The sequence below is a fragment of the Oryzias latipes genome, chromosome 16 (assembly GCF_002234675.1).
Source record: "Oryzias latipes chromosome 16, ASM223467v1".
NCBI classification, from domain to species: Eukaryota; Metazoa; Chordata; class Actinopteri; order Beloniformes; family Adrianichthyidae; genus Oryzias; species Oryzias latipes.
This window is the reverse complement of record NC_019874.2, coordinates 5,627,841-5,653,880: the sequence shown is the minus strand read 5'-3', so window position 1 is coordinate 5,653,880 and position 26,040 is coordinate 5,627,841. Positions and strand designations below refer to the sequence as shown.

The following is a 26,040-nucleotide window of genomic DNA, read 5'->3' as shown; positions in this document are numbered from 1 at the left end:
CATGTTTCACTGTAGGGACAGTGTTCTTTTGGTTGGATGCTTCATTTTTGAGTCTACCAACATAGAGCTGATGTTCCTTACCAAAAAGCTCCAGTTTTGTCTCATCTGTCCAAAGGACATTTTCCCAGAAGCTTTGTGGCTTGTCAACATGCATTTTTGCAAATTCCAGTCTGGCTTTTTTATGATTTCCTTTCAACAGTAGTGTCCTCCTTGGTCGTCTCCCATGAAGTCCACTCTGGCTCAAACAACGACGAATGGTGTGATCTGACACTGATGTAACCTGATCTAGGAGTTCATCTTTAATGTCTTTGGAGGTTGTTCTGGGCTCTCTGGATACAGTTCTAACTATCTGTCTCCTCAATTTGTCATCAATGTTCCTCTTCGTCCAGGGAGGTTGGCTACAGTCCCGTGGGTCTTAAACTTCTGAATAATATGTGTCACTGTCGTCACAGGAACTTCAAGCTGCTTAGAGATGGTTTTACAGCCTTTACCTTTACCATGTTTGTCTATAATTTTGTTTCTAATGTCCTGGGACAATTCTCTCCTTCCCTTTCTGTTGTCCATGTTCAGTGTGGTTCACACCTTTTCACCAAACAGCAACGTGAATATTTGTCTCCCTTTAAATAGGCAGACTGACTGATTATGGGTTTGAAAACAGCTGTGATGTCAATGAAAGGACAAACCTGAATTCATCATGACCCCCTGGGCAATTAGTTCTCAGTCTTTTATGGAGGTACCATCATTTTTGTCCAGCCCTGTTTCATTAGTTTGTTTTTTAAAATCAAGTCATTTCAGTGAGCATTGTGGACTTTCTTTCTTTAACTGAGGGGTACCAACAATTTTGTCCACCACTATTTACATCTTACAGACACTTTTACAGCCACAAAGGGGTCCAATTCTGGGTCTCCCTGTGCCTGTCCCCAGTCCGGGTAATATACAGGGTTGTGTTAGGAAGAGTAACTACCTGTGCAAATTAGTGAAAGACTCACCCTTTGGATATGCCAAAGGGTGAACATTATCTTGGAAATACTTTATTTACTTGTTGAGAATAAAAAAATGGTAACAGAGTCTGATATTTACTATTTCAAATGAATGTAAAAGATGCATATTTCACCAAATCACAGACATACTATAGTTTCAATTGTATTTTTTCTCCCGTGTGTCGGAATGGTAAAATAGAAAATTTCCCTTTAATACGTTGCTTTTGGTCATGGTTGCAGAAGTATTTATCTACTATACCTAAAGTAATACAGATGGTGGGCTAAATCTGGATTTGAATGCTATGTCTCTCAATTAGGAAAATGTTATAAAAACAAACAATTGTGATGAAGCATTTACCATCAGACAAGCAACATACCGTATGTCTTGAAAATAACATATAAAACATTGTTGTTCTCTTGATTCAAGTGTTTAAGCAACAAATGCTTCAAAACATGCAGATTTATTTTTAGTATTTATCAATATCAATAGCAAAGTGAAAAATTATTTTAAGTTCCATTAGTTGGTGGAGGACAGCATCTGCACAAGATACATTAAATTTGGAAAACATCTTTAAGTGCACTCCTTTTTTAAGGAGAAGACAATTATTACCAGACCCATAAAAATCTGAAAAAACGACAGAAATTACAGATGCTGTAAATGCCACTACACCCATCTCTTAATATTTCTACAGTCATCCACCCAAAGAAAAACTGTTTAAATGTATCCCATTTTGACTCAGACATAGTCCTCCTCCAGAGTTCTGCAACATTTATAGCTAAAGATGCTAAACAAAGTTGACTAAACCCAAAATTTGTGCCTTGTTTTTAGCAGTTACTTGTTTAAAGCAGTTAATACTGAATAAATGTTAGAGATGGTTTTAATCAGTCCAACTACATGGTCGAAAAGCAAGAAAAAAGCAGCGCGCTCATGGACGAACATTGAAGGACTTGTTGAGGTTCGTCTGAGTTTTTTGGATGAGTCAATGACATTTTCAAAAACAAGAACTTCATTTAGGACCCAGGAAAGCTTTTATTGTTTTGCTTCATTGGAAATACTAATCAGATCTTTGCTGCAAAGCTGTTTAGTTGTTCATTGTTGCTCAGTAAAGTGAGTTAAGACTGAGAGTCAAGAGTGTCTAGTTTTCTGTGCATTTGTCCTGTTTCTGGGGCTGCACAATGATGTGGTGGTTAGTCTTCTTGCCTCAATAGGTCCTGGTTCAAATCCCAGGTTGTCACATATCTGACCTGGAGAAAAGCGAGAAAATAGCTTAAAAATATACCGTAGAAGTTTTTAACCAGGAGGGTTAAAAACTTTAATTGGGTGACAGAAGTCACAAAACAAAGACAAATCTAAGAAACCTATATGACTGGGACAAAACAAAGTGTGGGGGAAATGATTAACATGAATTCTCAGGCTTTCCAGCTTTAAAGATATTAACAGAAACAAAACCCCAAAATACAAGAACCCAATGGAAAACTGATTAAAGAGGAAACCAAACAGGAACTAAACCACAGAAGCAAATGTAAGCAGGCTAAAACCACATATCCACTAGAGCAGACAAAAACTAGGCTTTAAAAGGCTTCTGGACCAAGGCCGACAGCAGGGGCAGGCCCAGGAACGAATTCCATCCAGAAATTCAGTTTTCTGTGACCTTTTAAACCTCCCTCTCAACTAGGTGATTGGTGGGGTAGGACGCCTGCAATCAGCTCTGCAAAAGTTGGAGTCTGCAGTATTGGTGAAGCCTGAAAATTCACACACTCTAGACCTGGGGGGTCTTCACAGGTCAATTGATGAATCTAAAATTGTCCCTATGTGGGGGGGGTGTATAATTATGAATTTCTACAAATAAACACTTTTTGTATTTAACAAAAGTAATTCGTAGCACAAACTTACACCTCTTTTAATTACTACTTTTTTTGCATCCTTTATCCATTGCACAAAATGTATTGCATGGATCCTAACTAAATAGTGTTTTACAATATGTTTTTTAGCACATGCAGTCGTGTGTTTTTATTCAGTATTTCAATAATTTAGGGCCTTCATTTCTTGTCTGGCAATATCAAATGTCAGCAGTCAAGACTTGTTGCTAAATGTAGCCATAGTGTTTTCTAATTATGAGCTAACAATCAATCTGTTTGTGCTGTGCTCTTGTGTGGGCACACAGCGCACAAGCAAGGTCACAGCCTGACTCCACGTTGACGTGGCCAGACTCAGCACCAGCCGATGGGCTGACTGACAGGAGCTCTATCTGTGACCTGCAGTTCATCAAATGGAACACAAACCATCCCAGTGGAGCAGGTGGAGCATTATTGCAGATGAAATGTGGTGTCAAGGATAGAATCTATGCAAATGTAACACATTGTGAGTGCCAGACACTGCAAGAATATAAAACCCCTAAATGAAATAACTAAGCCATAAATGATAGAAAATGAAGAAGCCGCTGCCTCGGCCAAATAACATTAAGTCCTGAGTTTTTATCTCAGTCAGTATTCCTACAAGATGCTGATTTGCTCTCTTTGTTTATCTTACTGAAGAGAAGGCAGTTTGCAGATTACATCAAGTGCTACATTCATGAACACTTATAAACCTCGTTTTTACCTAAGTAAACATCAGTTCTCTTTGATCCTTTAATGGTGAATGTCAAATATTGACCCTACCACACCACTCATGGCCTTTTACTTGATCTTGATCTTTTTTGTTCCAATCTCACAGATCAAAGATTTTTTGTAAGTATGGACACATGCTCCTCAAAGGTCTTTGAAATCAATTGTGGGGTCCTCCAGGGTTCAATTTTAGGCTCACTACTTTTTAATCAATGGATGCTGCCACTTGGGGACGTCATCAGGTAGCATGGCGTTTGTTTTCACAGCTATGCTGAGACACACAACTCTACATCGCTGTGTCTCCTGATGACAAAGAGTGAGTCCACATACTCTTAACCCTTGTGTTATCTTAGATGACCCCACCCTTACATTGACGTGTTCTTCCTACCATGACAAAGGTGGATAAAGGTGGAAAGATTTCATGTAATCCATGGACACCAGTGAAGATCACAAATCATTGAAGAAAAAAGGTTCAGAGCACTGTCTAGTGGGTCTAGATGACCCAACTCCCAATGTTAAAGTGCCTAGGATAGCACAAGGGTTAAAATGCATTTTAGACATTAAATTATGGATGGCAGAAAACTTCCTACAGCTCAACCAGGACAAAACAGAGGTTTTAGTGATCAGTTCTGAAGACAAGAGAGAGATTCTTTTATCTAAACTAAAAAAATTATAAAACTTCTCAGTGTGTAAGAAACCTGGGTGTTGTTTTCGACAAACAAAACATATAAACAAAACATATAATAAATAGAGAATTTTATCATCTTAAAAATATTGCCAGAGTCCGCCCAGTTCTCTCTCTTGCCAGCACAGAGATGCAAATGCATGCGTTTATTTCCAGCAGATTAGATTATTGTAATGCCCTGTTCTCTGGTCTTCCCAGAAGAAGGATATCAAACCAACAACTGCTGCAGAATTCAGCCTAGCTGAAGAGGACCAGGGGACAGGAACACATTACACTGAATTTAAAATCCCTGCATTGGCTCCCTGTACAATTCAGAATTGATTGCACAGAAAGTAATTCAATTCTGTTTTTATGGTCTTTGGCCTTCATATATATCTGATATGAGCATACTGAGCCCAGTTTGAGCCCACGCGGACCCTGAGGTCGTCTGATACAGGCCGTTTGGTTATTCCAACAGTCAGAATTAAAACAAACGGTGAGGCCTCATTTAGTTTTTATGGACCTTGCCTATGGAACCACCTCCCAGAGAGCCTCAGGGCTGCAGAGACTGTTCATGTTTTTAAAGGAAGGCTCAAGAAATACCTTTTTGATCTAGCTTTTAGTTGAAATTTAGGAATCAATTTGATATTTTAATTATTTTATGTTCTCCTTTTACTAATTTGATATATTTTTATTCACTTTTACTGATTTATATCTGTCTATTGAGGTTTATGTATTTACTTATCTGGTTATTTATCTATTTTAACTTTTAGTTATTTTATTCCTTTTACATTTTTTTTTTACTCCAGTGTTATTCGCTAATTTTTGACCTGTATTCTAATTTTGGATTTATTTCCAGGATTTCATGTTTGGAACATTGTTTTCTAGTTATTTTAAACATGCTGACTTAAAATTCTTGAATAGACATCTGTGAGGATTGTGCCTCTGTGTTTGGTTTATTTTGTCTCGGTTATGCTTCATGTTCTGTTTTCGGGTTTTGTGTTTTTCCCCATCACAGTCACACCAGCTTCAAGTGGTTAATCATCCTCAGTGTGTTTGAGTGTATCCTCTTCAGCTGATGGTGTGGTCAGAACTGCCTTTGCAGATGGATTCGGGCTGTCTGCAGGTGAAAAAAGGGCAAACCTGTACGGAGCACGCGGGTGGGTCGCACAAAATATCAAAATGGCACAATATGCTGCAGGCATTATCATCATGAACCATGTTTAATCCTGATGGAAATATTTTAAACACAGATGTCCCATAAATTTTTTCCCTAGAATGCTGTAATTATGAAAAGCTTTTAATTGCTGTGAGGATTCTGCAGTTTAGTTCAGTTTTTCAGGGGTGTTTTTGGTCATATTCTGTCCTATCAGGGACTCCTGGTTCATGTTAATCATCCAAGGCCGTCGTCATTTCTGTCTTCAGCGAGTAAAAGTGGCTCTGGTTTTCAATTCTACCTTGTCAGGTCATCTGCTTTATGTGTCTGCACAGCTTTTGTCCTGTTTAAGTAAATTCAATTTTATTTATATAGCCCAAAAACAGTCGTCTCAATGGGTTTTAGGTTTATTTAGTAAAAGTTTAGGTTTCTGTTTCCTGCTTTTGAGCTCCTAAACCTCCAGTTCCTGTAAGCTGTATCTAATGTGACTCTTGTTCTATGTTGGGATTCATATCTAAATTCTCTTTTGCATTTTATCTTCCAAATACAGTTTTTTTTTTATTTTTGGAAACGTTTTCATACAGAAGATTGTGAAACTGAATGATACAGAGTTTAAAGAAGAAATTTCTACTCAGAAAATATTATCAGTTTAGTGTCAGGCCTTTGGTGAGGACGCTGTGAACTTGCCATAAATATTTTGTTTTTCCCAAAATTTGTTCTGTGTTTTATTTTGAACTTAGTACCCAACTTCCTGTCCCGGCACGATCTGTTATATGTTGCATTGATGGGCCACTCAGACGTCTGGCATAAGTAAAAAGACTAATACAGAGCATTTTTCTAAAATATGAACCATATTCAAGCTCATTAAATCAGGGACCGGCGACTAGTTAGACCAGAACTCTCAGATCCGAGCTGCTTCACTGTCACGTCTCTTCAGTTCTCCATCTCTCCAGTCCCCATCTAGGCAGATGAAACGGGTACAAGATCAGTTTTCCATTTGTCTTATTGTGTTTTATTAGAACATTATAATCCAGTAATGTATTTAGCTATAATAAATTTAAACTGCTGGGCAGCTGAATTTCTCTGCCTGGAATCAATAAATTTGTTCTGTATTCTTTTTCCTGAGCAGCTGATTGAGAAAATGCAATTAATCCAACAGCGTTACAAAAGGGATTATTTCTGAGCTGGCTGCACAGTTGCTTTCATTTCTCAGAGGGATAGGTGGATATGGTGAAATGTAACAGCAGCTCTTTCAAAAACATCCAACTTAGTTTAATCTTTTGCGTTGCAGTTCCCATCCACCAACCTGGTGTCTGCTGCATGTGCAACATACCACAGTCTGTCCCACCACATGCCCTATAGATATGTTATAGGAGGGGAATGTGAACACAAATACAAGGCTGCTGTAAAAACAAAGCAGGGATTACCGCAGTTGAGGAAAGTAAACCTCGCATGGATGCTGACCTGAAAGGATCCTGTATTCAAACACTCAGCATGTTTGAATACAGTCTTTGCTTTGGGTGGGAAGCTGGCTTTAAGGTCAGAATTGAGAGAACATTTGACATTTGGATTTAACTCTCGGGAGGCTCTTTAACGTGGTGCAGCTGCTTTTCAGGGAGATTTAGAAAGAAATATAAACATATCCCTGATCTATGCAAAACAAAATAATAATTTTCTGCATATTAAGACTCGGAAAATAAGTGATGACTTGATTTCAGCACAGGCAATTTTGTTCTCTAAACTAAAAGCTCATAAAACAAATATTCCCTGTCTATAAACTGCAGGGATGTTTATTTTTATTGAGAGGAAAAGCCAGTTTCCATGAGGATTCCAGTCAAAATGGAATCCGGTATCTGTTTATTTAGCTCAGAGGAATCCATGGAGTTTGGAGGACAGTCACTTCACAGGTTGTTCAACATCAGTCTGAAAAATCTCTGGAGTCAAAAGCACATGAGGGAACATTTAAAAAAGATGAAAATGTTCCTATTGTTTGCTGCAAACGTACAGAGGATTGTTACCTTGTGCAAACTTGCTGGGCTAATATCTGAACTGGCAGCGTACTTAAATTCCCTTCCTAATTTTCCACCTGCTCTTTCAGATTACATCAGTGATGTGAAGTGGAAGTGGACATAATGCTGAACAGGCCCGCTGGACCTGGCGAGCGCAAGGTGCTGAACAGCAACCAGAGGGCCCGCATTCCCATCTCTGATCCGTTGTGCACACGTGGGAGCAGCGCTCACTAATAGAGACATTTACACCTTGGTAAAAGTTGGCAGGTGTTAACCCACTGTTGTCGAGAGCAGATGCTTGCCGGGCATCATTAGGAACCGTGCCAGGTCTGCTTTGGCTGCCAGGCTTGTTTGCTCATTCTGTAAGAGCATGTATGAGTGTTTGTGTGTTTAGTGGAGTGTTTCAGCAGCGGATGGAAGTGTCCTCTGTTGTGGCGGCGGGTTAAAGAGGGACCCTCTGTAACAGAGAGGGCCTCCGTTATTCCTACTCTATTATAACACATCTGCAGTGATTAATGAAGGAGCAAAAAGTTTCAGTTTCAGGTGCATCTGATACAAATACTGGCAGCACATGTAAAGTGCTTCCAGAATTGCATGTTCTGGTTCTTAGTTCTGAATTGTTCATTTATGTCTAAACTCAGCACACGACCCTAAAATCAAGTCAACACTAACAGTCTTGTAGAAATCTTATTTGTTTAAATGTTACACTCATAAAACAATTGTATGGGCTTCTGGCTGTATCTCTTGGGGACTTGATTTTTACTGCACCTCTTTGGGTTTCTGTCAGTCGACTCACTGCTCTCCGAGTTGCCTTGATTTAAGCCTTCAACTGTTGCTTCCATGGTGTGTATTGTTTTCCCATGGTTGTTTTATATATTCAAGCAACTCTAGGATCACTGACGTGTAGACCAGTTCATTTGTTTCAGAGATTGTCGTGGCAGGAAATTCTCAATGCTTCATTCACAGTTTCCAGGAGACTTTCAGGTGGTTCATAACTTAGTCATTGTAGCTGGTGTCAGGGTTGCCTGGTGTTCGTGCTAACCACGATCTTGTCTTTCGGGTCAGTTACTGCCTTCCTTGCCTTTGTTGGGCGGCCGTGGTGCAGCGGTAGGGAGGTCGACCCATGATCGTAACATTGCAGGTTCAATTCCCGCCTTGCACGCCCATGAGTCGAAGTGTCCTTGGGCAAGACACTGAACCCCACCTTGCCTCTGGGGGTAGGCAGGTGCCTGTGTTTGGCAGCGGAGCCACCACCAGTGTGTGAATGTGTGTGTGACTGGGTGAATGGGTCTGTGACTGTAAAGCGCTTTGTCCTTGTAGGAAGAAAGGCGCTATATAAGTATACGCCATTTACCATTTCCTCAGCGTAATGGTAATTATTTGGGCTCTGTTCCTGATCTCTGATACAGCCATCTTCCTGACCTGAAATTCTGGCAATCCGGTTGCATTTGTGTTGTACCCCTTCAATCTTAAGTTGTGATAGCAGTTGCCATTTGTGGATGCTAGTTGCTTTGCAGTTAGCCTTGATTGTGGGTTTCGGAGCATCCATTCACTCCACATTTTCTGCATGTAACCTCTCTGAGAAGGATTACTGGATTCCAACAGCACTTTGTTCTCACATCAACTCCATTTTCATCTTGTTCCAGTTTCCATCAGGGTACTCTGGCTCTCCTGGCTCACCTGAAGCTGACCTTTGGCTGGACGGCGCCTGAGCTGGCACAGCTTCAGGAGTCAGAGCAAACTTTGGAGCAGTGACAACACAACAATGAGAGCTGCAAACATAAACTATACTAAGAAACCAACAGTTAATGTCAGGACACAATCATTTAGCTTTCAAATTACATTGGTTCTTTGCTCTCTCACCTTTAATTTTGACTAAGGTCTAAGAAGTGTTGGTCAAAAGCTCATGTATGATGCAGTACCAGGGATCCAAATGTTAGCACAGATCTAAATGGGAAACGGAACAGAACTTTTCAGTGTTTACTGTGGTACAGCATGATGAGAAAAGAAACAACAAAAAAGTCTACTGAGCTTTTCTGGCAGTGCTGCAGACATGGTCAACGTAAGGCTCAACTGGGTTTTCAGACCTCCAAAAACATTTATGTTTTCCAAGCATCTGCTTTTACAGCCTTCAGTCTTGCAGTTTTTCGGCTTGTCTTTACTTTGTCCTCGATGGAGACTCTGGTTCCGATCCTCAGATCTTGAGATCTCAGATCTTGCCGATACCAAATGATAACTTTGTGAGTATGTGTGTGTTGTAAATGAAGGAGGTCATTATTACTGACAAAGAAGCAGTTTTTTCCAGGACACATCTTTCATTCACCGTGTGAATGAAAGATGTGTGATAAAGGAAACAAAATCTGGATTATAACTGCATGCAAACATAAAGAGTAGAAGTCTTTTTTGCCAGTTTTACATAAGTCAAATGCTCACAGTTTATTAGTCTTTGTCATCTTTTGCAGCTGATGGCTTAGCCCTAACCCCACACACTGCGCAAGGAGTCTGTTAGTGCTGTTCACGTGCAAGTGCGCGTTAGTGCTGACTGTTAAAAATGAGAAAATTAGACAATCACAGCATATTTTGTGTGGGCATCCTACAAGCGCACAGACATCCTACAGGCACTTGTGAATCTCATGTACACCCTGTTTATACCCCGTCAGTAAAGAGTAACCATAGAATGAAGTTAGAAGAAAAAACCTAGTTAACAGGAATTTGTAGTTTTCTTCATGGGGCTCAATAAAAATAGCTGCCGTAAGTGTTTGCTTCAAAGCATCTTCTCCAACATCTGAAGACGTGTAACACATACAAATATATATTTATTAGATTTTTTTAACTTAATGTGTTTAAAAAAATAGAAATATGTCTTGATCCTTTTTGAGATTTTAGAGAAAACAGTTGAGAAAATGACAGGATGTTAACCAGGTTTCTGAAGGACACAAAAAAAAAAAGATTTTGAATGAATTGATGAGATTTTGCAAGCAAACATTTAACATTTGATTGTGCCTTCTATACAGGTACATATACAGACAGGTACCAAAACTGCATTATGTTTGCAGATGAGGAAGTTTTTATTTTAAAAACTGTGACTTTTGTTCTCATCTTAAAGCTATAAATACAGAACTCCTCTCTGTCTCAAGCTGAACTGAACTCTGCATCGCAAAACTGATTATTCTGAAAACAATGATGGAATTTTAGGAAAATTAACTAAATATGGTCTGTGAAAAATTATTCACCCTTAATTTTCCTCAAAAAAAAACTGTGAGGATGAACAACAATCCTCGTTTATTTTTAATTTAAATATAATTAGGCCTTTCAGTGCAAATTTACAAACCATCTTTTTTTTTTTTGTAATTTCTCCACACATGACCAATCATCTTGACCTGGTGAAGCTCAAAGTTAAGTAATGGGATGATCTCATCAACTAATCAATATCAAACACCAGCCATGTTCAGCCATGTTCATGTTCAGCAGCTAGAGAGGAAAGCTGCATTTCAAAATGCTGTCAAGCCCCCACACAAAGATAACACCACAGCCACACTCTGAGTAATAAAGTGTAGGAGCTCCTTCATTTACAGACAGAATACATAAAGGTTTATATGGGCTGGCAGTGGGATCTAATAAATGAACAAGAAAAGCAAGAGAAAGAAAAAACAGCATAAAAAGGCAGAAGGGGGAAATGATGGTGGAGAGACACTAACACGTCTCTGCTGCTCAAAGAGTGTGATGTAAATTGACTGCAAACAGAAAATCCATTAATAATGTTAATCTCAGTAATAATTCAAAAGCAGGGATACACGTATTTAGCCAGGCAATCAGGAATCCATCTGTGGAGGCGTTAATATTGAAGAGGTGCCGATAGCGCACGCACACAAAAAAAACACTCCTGCATAAGTAATGACAAGCAGGAAGACACAAACAGTACTTATATGCAAAAAAATTACACTTTAAATATTTATTACTTTATAGATGGTCGTGTCACCATTTCCTCTTGTTACCCAGAAGACCACTGTGTGAGCTTTGTTCAGATTCAACAGCCTTCTCCACAAATGGCCTGATTAAAATCAACTGCTGAAATGATTGTGATGAATTATGCAGACTTGGACAAGGAAATTAAGTAAAAGACAGTTCATTTATAAATCAGACCAAGTCCCTTAGCTAAATGTGGAAGAAATGCCCCAGAGAAGGCTGCGTGTTGATAAGGCACTGGTATTAGCAGCGTGTGAAGCGGGGTTTTTACAGGTAACGTGCTTGCACACGCAGGTGAATGCAGCAGCTGCAGTTTGTGTCTGTCAGCCACAAAGTGCAAAGCTGCTGCAGTCCACAGCCAAGAAAGCTGCAGCAACATATTTTCATTTGTCTGTGAGCTGCATTTTCATTTGGCAATAAAAAAAAGGAAAACATTCCTCTGATGTTACAAAGAAGATGAATTAGGACTGTAAGCGAGCAGAGTACCAACAGTAGATGTGTATTTTATATTCTTTGCTTTAATCAGAAAAATCTGGGAAAAAGCTACGGACATTCTTATTTAAAATTATTTTAGTTTTGGCAACTCATCAACAGAATCAGTGCAGAATGCAGCATCATTTTAATCCCGTATTCAAATACAAAAAAAAAAAAAAAACTTATTGTGCACTAAAAATCAGGAAGAAAAGAGAAAATTAGCCACTATTATCTTAGGAAGATAAAATAAAAAGACTTGAAATACGGACTCTGACATCTGTAACATGCCTGACATTTTACCCGAGTCTCAATGTAATAAAAAACCTTATATAGCAAATACCTGTGAGAACTCAAGATATTATGGGCTCCTTGTCTAATGTGTGCATATCTGGAACCTAAGGTTTGTCTGTAATAAAACAAATGCTGCTTTCGACAGTTAATGTTTACAGACTTCTTTACTTGTCCTGTCCAACAGCTGAGTGAACAAATGACAGCTCAAGGCCTCTCGTGTTGGATATATTTTACTGTTACAGCAGGAGGTTATGAATCTTCTAACACACAAGGTGTATATATGTATAAACCCCCTTTTATAATTTAGGCTAAAATGTATTTACATTGATCATATTTGTAGCATTTTTCGTTGAACCGGACAGAAAAGAAGAGGAGGAAAGAGTAGAGAGGGATGTTAGAGAGAGGGAGGGGTAAGGCACAGAAGAAGGGAAGAAAAAGGGGGGTTAAGGAAATAGAAGGATCATTATAGAAGGGGGGGGCGGGGTAGAAACATAAAGTAGCAAGTTGCTGGAAGTTTATCATCATTACTGTCAGGTGTAAATGTTAGTCGAAAGGGAAGGGGCCTGTCCACACACACATATACTTGTTGTCTCCAAAAATGTTCACATACAAACATGTCAACACGTACACAACACCACAGTTCACACGCACATATGTATACAAACCATCACATGTAAAGCATTTCATTAAGTCACGCATGCAATTTCTGCAAAGGTGAGCTGACCCCTGTGCTCAGGTGACTGTTTATGGGTGATGGAATGTAAAAAAGAGGGAGAGTGCCTGTTCACCCTGCTCACGCACGACTCCACAGCGAGTCACCCCAGCTGTCCAATCGTGAAGTTTGCAGACGACACAGCTGTGGTTGGACGCCTCACCAGCAACGATGAGTCCGACTACAGGCACGAGGTGGAACATCTGGAGGACTGGTGCAGAGACAACAACCTCTGAATCAACGTGAACAAGACCAAAGAGATGATCGTGGACTTCAGGAAGGACAGACATCCCCCTCCTCCCCTTCACATCGGAGGGGCCGCGGTGGAAGTGGCTTCCAGCTTCAGGTTTCTGGGCGTGCACATCTCCAACAACCTTACCTGGAGCACCAACAACCAAAAGGCAAATCAGCGCCTCTATTTCCTCAGGCACACAGGGATGGGGATCGCAGTCCTGACTTCTTTTGTCCTCCTGCATCACTGTGTGGCACGGCAGCTGCTCTGTGGCAGAGAGAAAAGCTCTGCAAAGGGGGGGCTAAAGCCGCGCAGAGGACAGTGGGTTGCAGCCCACCACTGAGATCTACAAGACCAGATGCAGGAAACGAGCCTCCCGCATTCTGAAAGAAGCAACTCACCCCTCACACCCGCTGTTCTCCCTGCTCCCCTCAGGCAGGAGGCTGTGGAGCATAGAGAGCAGGACCACCAGAATGAGGAACAGTTTCATCCCAAAAGCACTTAGACTGCTGAACTCTGGAAGATCATGGTAACAACCACCCCCACCCCCCTCCACGGACAACCTGAAAAAGCAGTGCTATGAGGTCCACTCTCATCAGTGCTACATTTCAGTGCAACAACTATTGGACTGTGCAGTAATCATGGGATTGTGGAATAATGTGATATATTCTCCTCTGTGCAATACTCAATAGGAATAATATATACTAAAATATTACATATGATATATTCATAATATATCATATTGTCTCTTACTTCCTGTCTTTTTCACTGTAAACGGCTGATCCGAGACCAGAGACACTGATTTTGTTTTATCCCTGGGGTGAAATGACAATAAAGAATACTGAATCCTTTAAACTCTTACCAAATAACATGATCGAATTTTTGCTGAATTTAGCTTTTGAAAATGTTTGAGCATCTTTGTCATGATGAAACTGTTGAATCACTTATTTGCATGGATCTATCTTCCTCCTGTTGGTGCAGACAGCAGCACAGCAAAGCAGCTGCCATCAGCAACACTAGTAAGTTTGACTAGAAAGGATGTTGTTTGTCAAAAGTTTCAATTCAATTCAAGCCCAATATTACAACACAGTTTTTTCAACGGGCTTCACTAATTGCACAAAATATAAAATATGTTATAAAATACGGCAGCTGATTGCTAAACTAAACCAAACAGACTAGACTAAACTGGGCATCCCTGCCCTTGGACCCTCCATCTCAGTAAGGAAAAACTCCTCAAAAAACAGATTCCGGAAAAAAAATGAAGAAACCTCGGGGGGTGTCCACCCGAAGGAGGGATCCTCTCCCAAGACGGACAGGCGATGTACCAGGACTTTCAAATAAGAAGTGCTCTGATTCCTCTATGCATTTTCTAAACCTGCTTGTCATGGTTTCAGGAGCCCACCACACTAACAAAGGGGGAAGGCAGGCTATGGATGTTTTGCCACTTCATTACAGGGCATTTACAGAACTATAAACACACAAGTGTAACGACCATTTTGAGAAGCACAAGTTAACCTATGAAGCATGTTTTTGGACCATGGGAAGAAGCCAAAGGGCTCAGAGAAAACCCACACATGCAAATTCCACGCAGAAAGAACCAGGCTGCCCTTCTTGCAGTGATGCGAGAAAGCCAACCACTGCGCCACTGTGCAGCTCAGGCTTGGGTCATTGTCATTATTAGTAGTGACATATTTTTAGGAAATTGAAGACATGAAGTTCTGGAAGAAAGACGTGTGTCAATCGCGTCCCAACCCACACAGATGAGGACACCCACAAACGTCCTCATGTGTCATTCAGTCATACGGTTTTCTATGGTGACGTCAAAGTTTTAGGCTCAAAAGCATGATCTCTTGAAGAAAAGAGAACTAACCATGAAAGATGTTAAACGTCTTCCTCTCTGTCCTGCAGACAGCAGCTTGGACGTTTCTCCCTCTCTTTTGTTAGCTGTTACAATTGATGTGATACAGATTTATTAGAATATTTACAGCTTCCTTTGAGCATGTCTAAACTCTAGATGTGAAACCTGCTGAATGTTGTTGACCACTCTAGAGTCTGTCGATCCTGACAAAGCAGAGCTGGCTGTAAAAACGGCTCCTCTCACGGCTCCATTGCTGTGTTTTGATCAGGCTTCAATATCATGTGCGACAGGGACGGCTGCCCCCGTCTCTTCTTCACCCTCTGCGTCTGGACTAAAGAAAGGAACACAGAGGAGGAAGCTTTAATGAGATCAACACAGAGCGGCAGTTACACTGATAAGTAAATACTACAGCTTTAAATGCTTCTCGCACTCAATTGGCTCCCTACCATTGTTGCTGAGTGCACGCCTGAGTGAGCTCTGAATTTTAACTGTCACACTCCAATAACCCTAATTGTCCAAAATAAATGAGCTAATTTCTAAAGTTCCATTTTCGCATGCAGCAGATAAGAAACCTTTGCTGATTGATTGGATTCCTTTGTGTGTTTTTGTGTGCGTGTGTGTGTGTGTGTGTGTGAGGAAAAACTACGACACATATAATTTTGGCGAAGGGTTCTGTTTATTATGCATTTGTTATTTACTGCAAGCATTTTTTTGACCCCTGCTGATATTTATCCGGTTTCTCCCTGTAGCAGTAAAGAGAGAAGGGAAGAAAATGGATGGAAAGAAAGCAAGTGAAGGAGACATTTTGTGAGTGTGTGTGGGTGTGAGCGTAAGGGGTCCCTGTGGATTCAGTGCTGGATCCAGGCTGATCATTTGCATTTTTTCATTTGAGCCTTTATTTGCAACATTGAGTGCAGCACAAACCCCCGAGGGTGTGCAGAGTAATTCAGTAAAAAGGCAGGTAGGACATAAATTAATCGTACTACTTCTGAGAGTTATTGCACCAGCATGAGCATGCACTGACGCAACCGCATACACAGAGATCCACAGTATCTTTATGGAAAAGGAAATACCCAAGTGGCTGCACATGCAAACAGGAAGACTGCAAACAAGCTTTCCTAAGCTCAGACTCAACAAACAAACCCCACTGAACACATCTGGAAATCCTGAGAAACATCTGAAGGCCGTGAAGCAGAATTACTGCTATGGAAAGATTTTAATGAAACAATGTTTTTCCTGCACAGACATCCTCAAACTGATACATGCCCAGAATAGTAACCATGAATAACTTAAAATGTAGTACTTTGGATGCATGTTCAGTAACTATGAGTAAACCCTGAAAATGGCTTGCGTGAGATGTTATGGAGGACTCAGTTATGGAGGACTCAGGTGATCTCTGTCCACAAACTTGTTTTCTTGAGGCTGTGTCACACAGATAAAAAAAATTGTACAGATAAAAATTGATAAAAACTGATCATACTTGAATATTCACAGAAAAAGTAATAAAAGTTGCGGTCTGTATTATCTCCGAATAAATTTTCACAAATGAACCTAAAACCACAGAAGAAGTACGAAAAGAATACAAAAATCAACATAGAACATGAACTGTGGCAAGTCATTAGTGACTGGTGCATCAATTTTGTTATTTGAATCTAATACGTGTGCCGTTTACGCGATATAAATATTCGGAACAGCTCAAAACTGAAACCCTCGATGGACATCAACGAATGACGAGTGCAAGAAAAAAATCATGAATTATGTGTATTACTGTGATGAAGTAGCATCATAGGTTGCAGGACAGAGCCTGAACATGAGCTTCAATTGTTTGTTTTTTCTCTTTTCTCCCAGCCCAGTAACAGTTTATAGTTTTGTAGGACACAAATTATTCACATTTCATGTTGTGTTTAATTGTAAGGGTGCACACTTGGTTTTAAACAGAATCTCACTCACCATCAAAATTTTCCTCCACCAACAGCCAAACCAGAGCAATGGACACATCAGCATCTATATCCACAGGAAACAGGAAGTGACGTCATGTGTCAGAATTGTTTTTTTTTTCTTGCTTTGTTCCCCCTTTCTGTCTAATTGATTTTGTTTCAAACCTAATTATGTATTTCAATTGTTGCCGTTTTTTCTGTTAAATATCTGTATTTTGGAGTTATGCTGATAATTCTTCCAGTTATTTGTTTTAAGGAATTGTTGGTTAATTGGAATGTGGGAGGGGCTAAGCCTCTATAAGGGGTGAACTTTTCCCAGGTGAGAGAGGACAGTCTTGGTTGCAGTGGTGGCAACAGGCTCTCCCGAAATCAGCTGAATTTATTGTATGATTATTTTTTGGGGGATCAATAAAATCCCATTTTTGAAATTTGGAGTCTGCTGGCTTGGTCATCTTATTTGAGAGTGATTTATTTATTCGCTGCTGAGAAGAACCCTGTCACAATTACACATGTATCACAGAAGACCGGAATTTCATACGTGGAAAATCCGCAATATGTACGTAGTGGCTGTGTGACACAGACCTATGGTCAAAGCTGGAGTTCTTCTGGGTTCAGACTACTTGGCTACTCTGCACTGGTTTACAGCATTGGGAGTAATTCATTCCAAAAGTGATCAATCACAGTACTGCCTTGGTAACATGGACCTGTACAGGGGCTGACCCATACGGGTGGGGCAGATTTTTGGGTTCTCTGGGCCGCGTGGAGGGTCGTAGAGGCTGCATCTTAAGGGGAGTGCAGTTGTGCCTTGCAGTTCTCTTAAGGCTTGTACAGCCACCTTAAGGAACATTATGAAAATGGAACGTACTATTGTTGTGCTTGTGGTAAGTGCATTATAACATATTAAGAATAATGTGAGTTACACGCACTTAGGACCTACGAGTGATGCTGTCGTACTGCGTCATTGTGCCACACTCTAGTCGTTACAAAGGTGCAAGGACTGGCTCCTTACTGACCATGCGCAATTGGTAAATGGCGTATACTGGTATAGCGCCATTACTCAAAGGCCAAAGCGCTTTACAGTCACAAACCCATTCACCCATTCACACTCATATTCACACGCTGGTGGCGGCTATGCTGCCACACACTTGCGCCAACCTTCCACCAGAGGCAAGGTGCAAATGCTGCACGCACGGAGTGTGCAGGTGATACATAGGTTCCCGTTGGATGCCCGTAGGATGTCCACACAAGCTACACTCTGTCTAATTTCTTCATTTCTAACAGCCAGGCTGCAATCAAGGACCACAAGGAGTGCGCACCTATCGGGCTCGGAGGGGTCCAAAAAAATGGAAAATCTGCACCACATGCCTGCCTCTCACCTACTATTTGAAATATGTAGGTTCACAGACAAAAACACTTATCTTCCTTATAATTATATTTAATCCTGCCATCATTACCTGTCAATGTTGCATAATGTATCTGTAGTATTGTCTCAAAAGGTTGAGGCACACGGGTCTCAGGTTCATTGGTGAGCGGTGCTGATAACAGAGCTCCAACTTTGCTAAAGTCTGCTGGTCAGGTTCATCAGTATGTGTCTTTTAGGCATGTTAGTATTGTTCTTTAACAGAGTTATTATAGATAAGTCTTTTTTTTAACTATTGAGCTTTAGGTTTCTGCCTGTAAGTTTTGTTTTTCTGTGTGCTGTCATCTTAGATAACTGATGAATTGTATTTCTAATCACTCATGAATAGAGTTAAATTCTTGGATCATAATTTATTAACAAATTTGCTAAAATTAATTGTTAGTGATAGAAGCCATTATTACAGGAAAACACAATAAGACTTCTTCATTTATTTATTTTAGGGAACTATAAGATACATCAGTGTAGAATCATTTACCGCATCCTATTGCTCTGGTATTTAAATGTCAAACTGTGTTTTACACTGCGTCATTTCAGAATGTGCTTTAGATATGACATAATTTCCCCTTTGAAGGAAACGCTGCCTTTGTTCTTGGGCACATCACAGGTGAAGCAGGCTGGGAAGGTGTCTACAACACAAAGAGGCCCAATCTGACCAGATTGAAGTACACAATGTCCTTGTGTTTTTCTGTAAACATTTGACTTAGTGAAAGTTTTATTGTCACAATTTACAACAGAAACATCCTCAGTTTGTTGTTTACACTGTAAAAGGTGTTTTGTTTATTTACTACTCTCTGCTCTGCCCTCCTCTCCTCAATTTTAACATTATCAGTGGTTTTGTCCCTGGATTCAGTACTCAGAAGCAGATCGGCCCATCAGAACACCATCAGAGAAGGTAGGCAAGATAAGGATTCTGCTGCCGCCTGTCTACTGTGAGTAAGCTGTCTGCAGTTCAGGTCAACACCTCACGCAGACACATTTACTGTGCACCGTGCATGCTAACCCACACTTACTGGACTGTGTGAAGAGTGTGATTGGCTAATGCACAAAAAACGATGCCACAAGATATGTACCTCTAATACTTCAACTTTGCTCAGATGTGCTGGAGTTTATGATTATAAAGATTATTATGATTATAAATGATTGATTATAAATGATTAAAATGATTATAAATGATTATAAAGTGTCACTTGTTCTACCTTCCGAGGGAATATACAGCAATATTGCTTGTTGCAGTATATTTCACCCCCAGCGTCAACAACGACGGCAGGAAGGAGGCACTGCATGACCTGCACCAACAGACCAGCGAGCAGCAGACTGCAAACCCAGACGCATTTGTCATCTTGGCTGGGGATTTTAACCACCCAGACCCCAAAAGTGTGTTTCCAAAACTGTACCAACACATTAACTTTCCAACACGTGGAGAAAACATACTAGTGTTAACACCTCAAAGGGAGCAGCCTACAGAACCCTCCCCCACCTTGGCTCCTCAGACCACATCACTGTGATGCTAATGCCTGCACACAGACCCCTAGGGAAAGTGGCCGGACCAGTTTGGAAAAGCATACGGGTATGCCCAGAGGGGTCCACATAAGCTCCACAGACTGGAACATGTTCAAGCAGGCTGTAAAAAGCCACAACACCACAGACCTCCAGGTGTACACAGAGACTGTTACTGCCTAAATCGCCAAGTGTGTTGATGATGTCACAGTGAATAAGACCATCACAGTCCAGGCAAATCAGAAGCCGTGGCTAACAGGAAAGGTCTACAGACTCCTGAAGGTCCGTAATGCTGCCTTCAGAAATGGAGATGAGGTGGCCTTGAGGACAGCTAGGGCCAACCTGTCCCGCGGCATCAGGGAAGCTAAGAGACAATACTCCAGAAGGATCGCTCATCACTTCAGCGACAGCAGAGATACTCAGAGCATGTGGCGAGGACTTTGGACCATCTCAGACTACAAGCCTCCACAACAGACACATGACAGCTCCATCTCCCTGCTGAACGATCTGAACTCCTTCTACGCTCGCTTTGAGGCAATGAACAGCACGATGGCCCAGAACAACCCGGTCTCATCCTAAAATGTGTAGTAGCTACATTTGTCCACATGGAAATGCGTGAGAGTTTTACAAAAACGCCCCCTAAACTGTGAGGGGGATACGTTTCATTTTTCTATTCATTTTCTACGAGCCTTCTCAGGATCACGTGACTTTGGAAGTTTGGCCTGCCGTGAGCAAAAAACATGGCGGATGCACGTTCATTTTTCGGTGGAATATCCCATAAAACAAGATATTTTGAGGACTAATTTTTATTTTGACAACATTTCTAGTGAGAAATATACCATTTTCTTTTAAAATATGCTTTCATTTTGGACATACAGTTTGTAGTTTGCTTGTTTCGTTCAACTTTTTCTCCCAAAGGCTCTGTTACGTTGGAGAAACACGTTAACTTTCATTCATATCTGCAGACGTGCGCGTGGGTCACGTGACTAATATGATTCTCTTTTTTTCCGCAGAAAATGCTATAAAATAAGAGTGATTGTGGACTAATTTATTTTTGAAAACATTTCTAGCAGAATATATCCCCTTTATTTTCGTAATATTGCAGACATGAAGTTGTTTGTTTGTTACGTTCAACTTTCCTCAAAGGATCTGAAAGCGTCTGATCTTTTCCATTCATATATGCGGGCTGACGTGGGTCACGTGACGTGCCTTTCTCTTTTTTTCCTGTGGAAAATCTCGTAAAAAGGTACGTTGCGATTTACTAATTTGTTTTATTTACATTTCTAGGGACCCGTGTATAGGTTTTCTCGTTCCGTGTTGCTGTTGCGGCGATCAGGCTTTGATTGACATGTGACAACAAACCGGAAAAATGTTGAGTTCAGGGACGGACCAAAGAGTTCTTTAAATTGATTTTTCTGCATTTTAATTTATTTACACTACGAGTCTAATGGTGTGTGATAGAAAAAACTATAAATATTATGATAAATGAGATGAAAAAATTATTTTGATGGAGTTTATAAAATATTAGGATCTATTATATTCTTTTTTCTTTAACTGTCAATTTTTTGACGTATCTCATATATTATAGTATTACAATGAAGTGGTCTAATTTATCTGTTAAAAAAGGTTTCATCACTGTTTCCTGTAGTAATTCTCAATAATGTTTTAAATAGGATATATTAAATAGGATATATTATCTAAAGTAAACAGGGTTTTAAGCCTTCAATTTGCCCCAATTGACATGAAGTGCGCATTTCGAAAAGCCAGTGAACGCAGCGTCATACGGGCACCCCCACCCCACTCCCCCGGAAACCCCCGGATGAACCCGCAGGAAGGCGCGCGGCTGAAGAACTTCTTGGACAGCTGGAAGGTGGGCGATGCTTTGAACTTTTCTCTGTAGAAATGTAATGTTTAGATTTGGGAAACCAGGGATGGGTTTTTAGTAAAAACGTGTTGGCTGTTTAGGATAAACGTTGAATGACGAGGCGTTTTTCCATCTTAAATTTAAAAGGCCGCAGGATCACGGTGAAGGCCTCTTCTGTAAAGAGGACGGGGGGCGGAAACGTCACGTGGTCTCCGCAGAGGTAAGTTTCCTTTTGGGTCATTTAGCCAGAAACGGGGGTCTGCAGCCCTTTAAACAGCTAAGAGCCTTTCTAATGTCTCACTGTCCAGAACTCAGTAGGACACACAAGGTGTCTCTTCAGCCTTTAGAAAATCAAACACTCATTTGCATTTATGTTATTTTGGAAACTTGATAACTACTGGGGTTTACAAAGGCTTTTTTTTTTTACACATTGTAGATTTTATGTTGTTAGTACATCTCAGCCAGTATTTCTTTAAGGGCCTATATCATGCAACATCAACGTTTTAAAATTTTAAAGTGTATTATAATGTTAATTCCTCACAAAAACTAATCCACAGCGGTATTTTGATCCATTCACGCATCTCTCAGCATTCTTCTGAAACCCTCTGAGCACCAGCCCCTCCCAATTCACAATAAGAGGGTCCTCACATTGTGACCTCATCATAAGTGAGGAGCAGCCTCTTCTAGGAAGAGCCTGTGCAGCTAAAACCGCCTCCAGGCTAACAGACACGCCCACTTTCTCAATGGAGCTAGTGGTGTTCAGCAAAATGCTTTCATTGCACAATATTCACATCCATCTTTGCAAAAGTTTGGATGGAAGAAACGCAGAAACGCTGCCGACGCCGACTCTAGGTTGATGTCATGAAATAGGCGACACCCACAAGAAGAGAAAGGCGGAGCCTCAGAGCTCGAGGAAATAGTTTATTCTAAATGGCTAGCATGGGATAGGCCCTCTAAATTGTGCGTATTGACCTCAAATTGATTTTTTTTAGGGTACGTTGTCAGGTTTAAAAAAATTCTTCATAAATTTCTTAAAATATTGTGCATCACCGCTTGATAGATTATTGAAGCATTATGGGTACTGTAGTCAGGAGCCTGGCACAGTAATACTTTGCTTCAACTGTTGAGTAGATCACCAAGTTGAGTAAAGTTTGACTTATCTGACTGTTATGTTTTGCGTGATGCGCTGTGTCGTCTGAAAAATAGGATATTTGTTTGAATTAAAAACAGTTTTATTTTTTGTCGGAGAACCACAGAGGAGGGGTCAAGGAGCCACTTGTGGCTGTGGAGCCTCAGGCTGCAGACCCCTGGTCTAAACAATTATGGCTGATTTGGCTGACCACATGTATTTATCCTAGCATTGTCAACAAAGTTAAAGAGCCGCTCCAATGGAAGTCATGTTTTTAAGATCAAACATTTTTCTCTTTATTGAGAACATTAACAAAAATATAAACACATACACAATAATATAAGATTAAAACTGTTTCTGAGTATTTATTCAAATCTCAATGGATCAGGAGAAGATAAAACTCATTGTCTCAAAAAGCTTATAGTTGTGACGCTCTAACTGCCATGAATGGGCCAAAGTCTCTACTCCGCTCCAATTCTGATGCATCCACTTGCAGACAAAAACCAGTAGATCCATTAATGTCCTGAGTTCCCTTGTCTGAGCTGGTATCTGGCTCAAAAGTTTACACATGGATAGCTCCAATGTTGCTCATTGATTTTTTTTTTGTTATGCTAATGTCGGCTAGGGCTTGTGAGGTGCTATAAGCTAGCGGGAGAGAGAATCAACAAATGGTTTATGGGAAATTAGCAGAGGCAAACATCTGCACCACAGCTCTGAGGTGAAATTCTTATGAGCTGCTGTGCTGCAGAAAAATGTCTTAAAAAAACAAAATGATCGTAATTAAAAAAAACACTGGGAACGATTTTATAATAGCTAAAAATTCTGTTGGAGTGGGACTTAAAGTCCCACTCCAACAGAATGTCTGATTCCTGTTTCTTGTATGTATGTATATACATAAAAGAACCTCATGTTTTTTTCCCTTTCCTCTCTCAGACTGGTCAGTTATGTTGAGACAACATGTACAAATAGTTCCTGGACTGATCTTCTGCTAACTTTGAGATGGAGAGGCTGTCAGGTTCATCTGTTTCAGGGTCCTGCATGCTCTCCCTCCATGTTGGCTGTAGCAGTGGATGGAACTTGCTAAATGTACTGTTTTGAGAGCCAACTGGGTTGTGTAAAATTCTTTTGCACCTACATTTTTGATGGTATAAATGTTTTTCTTATGTAAACTTTTCTGTTCTTTTAGGCTCAGTGGTTATTTGGAAGATGCGTTTTTGACCAAAAACACTGTGGTGACCTCCTTTGTGAACTGCATTCATGGGGAAATAGAATATGTAAGGTTATTTTCATGGCCTCTTCCTTAAGAAAATGAACATGCCTGCATATATGTTTTATTGTATTTTGTGTCATATCATCATGTTAATATACGACATTTATTTGTTTGATAGAATCCTGGAGATGGGAGAAGTGGAGCAGGTAAGTTTGTGGCAGCACCAGAGTCCTCCAACAAGTTTTTTGGCAAAGTAAATGAGGAAGGATCGCAGTCTGCCATCGTGGAGTTTTGCTGAAAGGCCTGAACACGTTCCATCCATGCATCCATCTTCTTCCATTCATCAGGAACCAGGTTGTGAGGGCAGCAGTCTAAGCAAAGATGCCCACACTTCCCTCTCCTCCAGCTCCTCTTGGGGGACCCCGGGGCCAGCTGAGAGACGTAGTCTCCCCAGCGTGTCCTGGGTCTCCCTTAGGGCCTCTGCCCTTATTCCTGTTGGAGTTTTTTTCTAACCCCTTATGTTTCAAAAGTTTGCAAACATACATTTTGGTTGAAATGATGAGGATCCGAGGATGAAATCAAGAAGGGACAACATCAGGGAAAGGGACTGAACCGACTGAACAGCTTCCTCTCTTCAGCAGACACATGTTCCGAGTACATATGTGTCAAAAACTGGTAAATACTCATTGAAGATGCATCCTTTTTGTGTAGTTTGTTTTCTCAGTTTAATACATTTTGATCCTTTCATTCTGCACAGACATCCTCGCCGTTCAGGCCAGTGGCTGGAATAAGCGGAAGTCAGAAAAGCTGGAGCAGACGTGAACGGAATGATACCTCCAGGTAAAGACTGTGGTAATGTTGTAGATAAATGTTGGCTTGTTCCTTTCATGTTACTCTCATGCTGTTGATGTGGAATATCTCTTGATTTCTTCAGTATTATTAATACATTAATTTCTTCCCACAAGGACCAATCAAAATGACCCAGAGAAAAACACTGAAGGGCTTTGTCTGAGCATCAGGAAAACAAGAATCAGCTGTCATCAACCTATGGTAAAAATCTTTTGTAACCTTTGTGCTATCTTGTGACCCCCCCCCTCACATTGACGTGTTCTCCCTACCATGACAAAGGTGGATAATGGTGGAAAGATTTCATGTAATCCATGGACACCAGTGAAGATCACAAATCATTGAAGAAAAAAGGTTCAGAGCTCTGTCTAGTGGGTCTAGATGACCCAACTCCTAATGGTAAAGTGCCTAGGATAGAACAAGGGTTACACTTTCTAAAGTTGTTGCATAACTGATCAAGCATGATGTGATGGATTGCAGGTTATGGTGCCATGGTAAAGAACTAAAGGCTCTATGATGTCATGCTGCTGACCAGACTGTGGTTGGTGAAGTCCAGCAGCACTGCGGGTCCTTGAAGTGTGGTTGAAGAGCTCTCCTCCCAGCTTTTGGAAGGTTCTGCCCCACAAAGTCAGGAGGTTTCTCTTTGTGATCTGCATGGATGTCCAGGGCTTGTGGCATTTATGTGTTTTCTTCTTCATTTCATTTTTAGGCAGCACAGAGTCATTGATGGAGAGAGAACATGAGGGACTAATTGTCTGCTGAGGAGGAGACTTTCTGCAGTTCAAGCCCCAGCTCCACCTCTAAAAAAAGGCTTATATAAAGGAAAACCTCATTTCAACTTTGTACCAATAAATGACTTTTAATTGAAATGAGAGATTCTTTCTGAACTGCACCAATGAAGGGTTTTTCAACCTAAATTTCAACAATTACATTGTTTTTTACCTCCGTTCAAGTTTCTACAACACTAGCTAAACATTTCAGTGCTCACACCTGTGCTGAAGACACTTCTCATTTTAACTCAAACGTTTGGCCTTTGATTTGTATGTCCAACACCTTAGAATGAAACACTGACCTATTAAACTCATATAATAAATGTGCTATGCATCTCCAAATCCTTGTCAGGGTACAGACTACATTTTAATTGTAGCAAGACTGAAGTAAAATGTAGCAAAATGACAATGAGTTATCTTA

At 40.5% G+C, this 26,040-nt stretch overlaps 1 long non-coding RNA gene across 8 annotated transcripts; it reads left to right on the top strand.

Annotated features, from left to right (window-relative positions):
* The first annotated feature begins 20,586 nt into the window (after positions 1-20,586).
* On the top strand, positions 20,587-25,946 carry LOC105358540. 8 transcript variants are annotated; one of them, XR_002874963.1, is made up of 9 exons: positions 20,587-20,626; positions 21,564-21,670; positions 21,812-21,884; positions 23,980-24,067; positions 24,182-24,678; positions 24,761-24,843; positions 24,969-25,053; positions 25,330-25,476; positions 25,559-25,946. It is a non-coding gene; the product is annotated as an uncharacterized LOC105358540 (long non-coding RNA). The 8 variants fall into 8 exon arrangements; XR_002874961.1 differs by lacking the exon at positions 20,587-20,626 and adding an exon at positions 20,994-21,046; XR_002874962.1 differs by lacking the exon at positions 20,587-20,626 and adding an exon at positions 21,032-21,046 and having other exon boundaries at positions 21,548-21,670.
* The last annotated feature ends 94 nt before the right edge of the window (positions 25,947-26,040 follow it).